Raw genomic sequence first — 6,767 nt, 5'->3', positions numbered from 1 at the left:
AGCTAACATTACTTTACTGCACTAGTGAGCTAATGTTACTTTACTGCAATAGTGAGCTAACGTTACTTTATTGCACTAGTGAGCTAACGTTACTTTACTGCACTAGTGAGCTAACATTACTGCACTAGTGAGCTAATGCTTCTTCACTGCACTAGTGAGCTAATCCTACTTCACTGCACTACTGAGCTAACGCTACTTTTACTGCACTGGTGAGCTAACGCTTCTCCGTTGCGTTATACAAACGATGACAGTGGACTTTAACGTTGTGTGCCGATGGACACTTGCTTCTCTCGACATCATATTGGAGCAAGAGCTACCAGAGTCCACTTCAACTTCAACAACAGCAAGGTAACGAAGCTCATTATTATTCCTTCATGTTTCCTTTTTGACAGCATTTAGCAAATGTAACGTACTTTAATTACAGACAGCACAGTCTCCTCAAGTAAAGTCACCGTGTAACACTACGTGACTTCAAGAGGGAAGTAGAGAGACACGTTCCTGCACTAGTGAGCTAACGTTACTTTACTGCACTAGTGAACTGACGTTACTTTACTGCACTAGTGAGCTAACGTTACGTTACTGCACTAGTGAGCTAACGTTACGTTACTGCACTAGTGAGCTAATGTTACTTTACTGAACTAGTGAGCTAATGTTACTTTACTGCACTAGTGAGCTCACATTATTGCACTAGTGAGCTAACGCTTCTTTACTGCACTCGTGAGCTAACATTACTTTGCTGTACTAGTGTGCTAACGTTACTTTACTGTACTAGTGAGCTAACATTACTTTACTGCACTGGTAAGCTAACCTTAGTGTTACTAATATTACCAAAATATAGTATTTGCACTTTAAGTTGTGATATAAATCAGTTGGCTTCTTATATTTGATAAATGGTGTTTAGTGTAAGTGAATTGGAATCGTTTGTATGTGACGCCGTCAGTGTGTATGTGTGTGTTGGTGCGCTAGCTAGTTAGCTGAGGTTAGCTCCGTTTGAAGAAGTTTTGTTATTTTTTTTCTTTTGCTAGCTACCGTGCGGCACAACGCAGCACGAGTAACATTACCGAGCAGCACTGAAGGTGAACCAGAACGTTGTGAGTGAACCAGAAGGCCACAACAGGTCAGACTTTGACACAGCACAACATGGCGCGTGTTTTCTGAGCTAACGCTACGGGCCAGACTGCAACCGGTGGTATAAAGTTGATATATTGTTGCTAGTTTAACCCTCCTATCGTGTTCTAATCTGACCGATTTAAAGGTTTAATCAATCATAAATATTGTGTTTTACGTCTGATTACCTCGAGACCTTATGATATCCTCCACAGTAGGCATTACAACACAGACAATTGTTGATCACACCCCACCACTCCGCCTTTCTTACACACATTTTTTTTGCAATGGATTTTGCGTACTGGAGACAAGTTTTTACACACAGGAAAGTTTCAAGGCGTACAAAAGTCTGCAGGCTTATTCCGTATTCACACCAAAAGCGCAACACTTGTTTCCCTAATTTTACTCGCACGACACGTTATGTGGTTAACTCGCTTTTCGCTTTTTCGCAACCAGTTGCGGCGGAAAGCTTGCGCGGCTTGAGTCCTGTTACCCCTAGTTACTATCGTCACATAGCCCGGTCACGTTCCTGTAAAACAGTTTTCATTTCCGCTATCGACCATGGGACATTAACAACTATTTCTGCGTTATGCTTGTTGTGTAAATACCACAAACATCTGAACATTGATAATATTAATCTAAAATTTCTGTAGATGCTTTTCATATTCATGTCTAGTGAAGTTCAGATTAGGTTTGCGAGGTCAGTACAACACAGCTATGCAGCTGTAGTTGTGTCTAGACATGTCTAGTTATCAAGGGAACTTTAATTGCACGCACACACACACACACACCTGCTTATCAGTATGTTGACACTAGAGAAGCAGACTGGACGTTGCTCGTCCCTTTCAGTGAGAAAAGATGAGAACACAGGATTTTCCTCCTCTTGACAGTTCAAAGCCAATTAAATGTTACTTTGCTCATGATATGTTGATGAGGGAAAACCGTGTATTAAAGAGCCGATCTTCCGGCTGTTTGTGGTGTTGTTTTAGACGGTCGACCTGCGTTGACTGGACGACTCCCTGCTTTTGCAACTGCAGCGCTTGTTACTTTACCTGTGATTGAGGAAATACATTACGAAAAATAGAAGTTGTTCAACTGAATTCTTTTGGAGGCGACACCAGGCTTCCAATAATTTTTCATGCTAACAACATCCAGCGCCCCGTGTCTGGGTTCATACTATTCTCCGTATTCTCACAGCTGTCTCCGGCTCCAGGACGAGTGTCTGGATGAAACCGCTTCCAGCGCTCATTCAGGACCAGCAGTGACTGTTTGGCTGCCGGGCTGAGTGCTGTTCCCATGTAGCCAGTGTTTTATTTTACCTTGAAATGAATCACAGAGTAAAGGCAGACATCGCCCGACGGAGTTGCCATGTTCATGGCTTCCTCCCAAGTTTCCATCCACAGTTACTTTTGCACAAGTGAAAGACATTGATTTTCACTCATTGAAAAAGCTAAAGGAGATTATTGACGAGAGTGTGTCAATGGAAACGTGCCCACAACCCGATGTATGAACAGGAACACATGAGAACAGTCCTAATGCTCATACGAAACCAAAAGTAAGTTAGATGCATTATTTGAGAAGCTGGACAAGTTGAAGTACAAGCCTGTCTTGTTGAGCTGATAAACCCACGTTCTGAATCATTCGTCCCACATCCAACAATTAGGCTGATGAGAGATCGAGAAAATTATGAGAGTAAAAAAGTGTAATGATTAAAAACGTATAACTATTTTCTTTTTCTCTTAAAACCATTTTGATTTTGTATGTATAACCATTGTATTTTCATGTATAACCATTATCTTTTTAACCATTGAAGGAATATATGTACCATCAGGCAACAAACCCTCAGCTTATCTTAGAAGCAAGATCTAGGACTGACCCTTAAAGAAAAGGAGGAGGGGTTAAGTGTGTCTGTGAGGTACAAGAGGTGATGCACAGAGAGGACAAAGGGACTTCTTGAACTTTCATTTTCCTTCTTTTACACTTCTTTTTTATCAGACCACGGTCTGGAAGAACTTTCACCAGATTAAGAGAAGACTAGACTTAATATGCAACTTCACGAAGACAGGAGAAAAATCTTATCCACCCTGTCCCAGCCCTTAGGGGTTGGGACAGGGAACTCAGGTAGTCTGGAGGACAGGGCTCCAGCTTCAGACTGGAGGAAACTTCTGCTATCAGGAGAAGGGTGCCTGGCAGTAGTGCAGGACCACCAAACCAAGAAAGTGGTTTTCGACCAGCTCTGAACTTAGTTTTATTTATCTTTTTACTTTAGACACTGACCACTGGTACAATGAGTTGAAATTGGTGTAAGATTGGAGCACAAATAAAAAATCTCAGTTTCACGATTGAGTAAGTGGTTGACACCAAACAAAGTTCTGGTTCTTCCCGTGAGATACAGAAGTGACGACTGAATCTACCGAACAGACTTAAGGGAAGTATCTTTGGGTGAAAACTGTGCAGTGTTAGTATAATGATGAGATGGTGTCAAACAGGTAGAGAGAAGAGAGAAGGTATAGACGATACACGCACTCGCTATACGGGTTGAGACAAGTTACAGCCCACTGTGGGGACCTGACAGCATAGAGCTGTGAAACACCCTCGCCAAAACCTATAACTTAACTGGAAATTTCAAAAATCCTAAAGATTTAGCCGGGGGCGAGATAAAAGACCTAAGACATTATACTCATATCGGATGAGGATTGTTATTTCCTCCGAGATCACTGAGATAATAGTTCACGGAGTGCCAACGTTTTAGGTAAAGAGGTCTTGCCTTCCTATCCCCCCCTCCTCCTCTCCTCTTCCCCCGGCAAGATCTCCGATCACGCTGCAATGTGCAGGTCTTAAAGCGGCCTGAGAGATGCACATAACACCAGACTTGTAGCATAGCGCCATGCTAGCAGCTCAGTGGGGCCATTTGCGCTAATGCTAGCTAGATACCATGGTCACCATGTCCGTGTGTTAGCCTGCCAACATTAGGAGGAAACAACGGAAAGGAATGCTATTAGTTTAGTAGGTATTTGACCATAAACCACAATTGTTTGACCTGATGGTGGCGCTATATGAAAAATCAGACACCTGTTACATTTCATCTTGTAACAAACACATTCAATGAAAAAAACAGACTGGGAAACATGGCTTCACTTCATCAAAGTCAACCTTTGTGATTTTTTCAATTATTGGACCTGAAACCTTTTCATTTCTTCCTGTGTCATCTTCATTTCCTCTTAACCAGAAACATGTAGACTGATATTTATACATCTGAACAACATCTCACATGTGTTCCTTTCATTATAACAATGTAACGGGCTCGGCCTTGACCTGGTCAAAGCTAAGGGGGAGCTCCTTCTTCTTACACCAGCCGTGTGAGAAGGGCCCGTTTTAGAACCCCGAACAGTTTGCTTTCGATTACATTTTTATAGAGACGATGACGGATGTTAAAAACCTCTTTCGTCTGGTTTCCCTCGCGGCTTACCTGCACTATTGTGCCACGTAATTCACCAGACTGTTTCCTCTAATAGGAAGGGACGATGAACCGTTTTACACTCAAAAATCCAAACGATTACTCACATTTGTCTGGATCTGGAAACGGGGCAGGACTCCTGCTGGATTGCGTTCACTTGTCAAAGGCCCCGGTCCGGTGGTTACCTCTGAGTCCCGACAACCTGGAAGTAATCTCCTTCCATTAAACGGGAGTCCCCATTCAGAAGAGAATTAAACTCTTATTCCAGAGTATATAAGATTTATTTCAACAGGGGTTATTTATACATAAATACTTCTACTGCAACTTCCTTTCTTTGGAGGTTATCCCCGCAAGAGTTGAAAGACAGTCCAAAAGTAAGATATGTTTCAGATGCTCAACACACCGTGCCCCGGCCTCTTAGTTCTTGGAGGTTTTCCCCGGAGCGCTAAGAGACTCAGTTTACTCATAGCATAGAAAGTCTCCATTTGATTGCTCCAATAGAGTGGCTCATTCTCGGGGACAGAGTCCGAGAAGGAACTGAAGAACTGCTCCGCTGTCTCTGTCTTTATAGGCAAATGTGAGGAGGGGTCTTACAGTAGGAATGACTGTCGACAGTGATTTACTGATCTGTCTTTGGTCACTCGCTCATCGCGTGTTTGTAGATGAAGCTGCAGAAAGGGAGTCTGACCAGGTGTCAGTCAGACTGGCGCCTTTGTGCGCAGAGTTGGCAGATGAAACATGCCGATGCTGTTTGATGGAGTCATGATAAGCTTACAGGCGTCAGACCTTTCATTAGTGAGTAATGGGTGTCTGTGGTTCAACATGCTCTGGCTTGGGTCACAGGGTCAATACCTCTCTGCAGCAGATCTTCCCATGATCATATATCTACTTATGACTTCATTTGGACTTTGTCATATAAAACAGAAACATATCAATGCACTTGTGAGAGAAAACATTTCCCCTTATAGAAACAGGAAAATGTCAAAGCGTATTTGAGCAATAATATAGAAAACATTTTAACTCATAAAACATGACTATACTAAGTGTTTTAATGTATGCAACACTATAGAAACTATCTTAACTCATAACACATGATTATATTCAATAAAGAAGAAGGAATAATAAAAAGAACCTCAGAAATGTAAAGAACTCGTAGTTTACATAAGCCAATCCTCAACCACAACATTATCCAAACAGCCCTAGTGGCTGCAGAGACACACTCTTTATAGTTTGGGTATGCAATTCTTCAGGAAAGGGCCTAAAAACAGGTCGTTGTTTAAAAGGTGTTAAAGGGCCACCACTGGAGGAGGAACCCGTGTGGTTGGGAACCTTCAGGAGTGAACAATCATTCACTCCTGTCAGCCTATCGCAGGAGAAGAGCTCTCTCACCTCATGGAGACGATTTCAGAAACGAGCAAGACTGGACTTTGGTTGGAAAGTACAAAATACAAACCAGTTTTATTTGTTTTCACAATAACAAGGTTAAAGGTCACAACAACGGATAATGCAAGAAATCAATTATGATCTAGAATCATCCAAAACTAGGATTCATTTGATCTCAACGTCACTTATCAAAGTTTGTTCATTTGTAACACGACGATCAAAGATGATGAATTTAGTTTGTTCAAATCAAAACAACTCTTTACAAGTTGTGATTATTTCTCCACAGAAGCTGAATCTGATCCAGAAAGACTCTCGTTTGACATTCGAAGGTTTTTCTTCACACAAACAAATGTCTCAAGACCAGCAGCAGGTACCCCTCACCTGCTGCAGCTGTTTACAACCACTGAGAGATCAGGGCCCTGTTCCACGTACGTGGTTCCACAAATACGATCAAATGTCCTGTTATCCAGCTCAACCTAACGAGATGATTGACTACAGGATATGTCGGTTCCCTGAAGGTGGATCCTCCCTCAAACGCTCTCGTTCATTCTAACCAGACGTCAGTTCTCAGGATAACTGTGCGTGCCCGCTGCTCTTCAGAAGGGAGAAAAGTCAAACGCCAAATTCATGATGTTCTCTTTCTAAAATGACAAATAAACTGAGAGAAAGACTGTCTCTTTTCTCTGCTGACGAGCAGAAGATGATCATGACTATTCATCCATCCATCTTCCATTTTTTTCCATTTTATGTATTGTGTACAGTATGTATTATGTACAGTTCAGCGTAATACGGATACAGTACGGACAGCGCTCGGCTGCGC

Source organism: Clinocottus analis, unplaced genomic scaffold (assembly GCF_023055335.1).
Source record: "Clinocottus analis isolate CAN_PGR_092001 unplaced genomic scaffold, fCliAna1.0.p SCAF_8, whole genome shotgun sequence".
Classification (NCBI taxonomy): Eukaryota; Metazoa; Chordata; class Actinopteri; order Perciformes; family Cottidae; genus Clinocottus; species Clinocottus analis.
The sequence above is the reverse complement of the archived record's forward strand: the minus strand, read 5'-3'. Positions refer to the sequence as shown.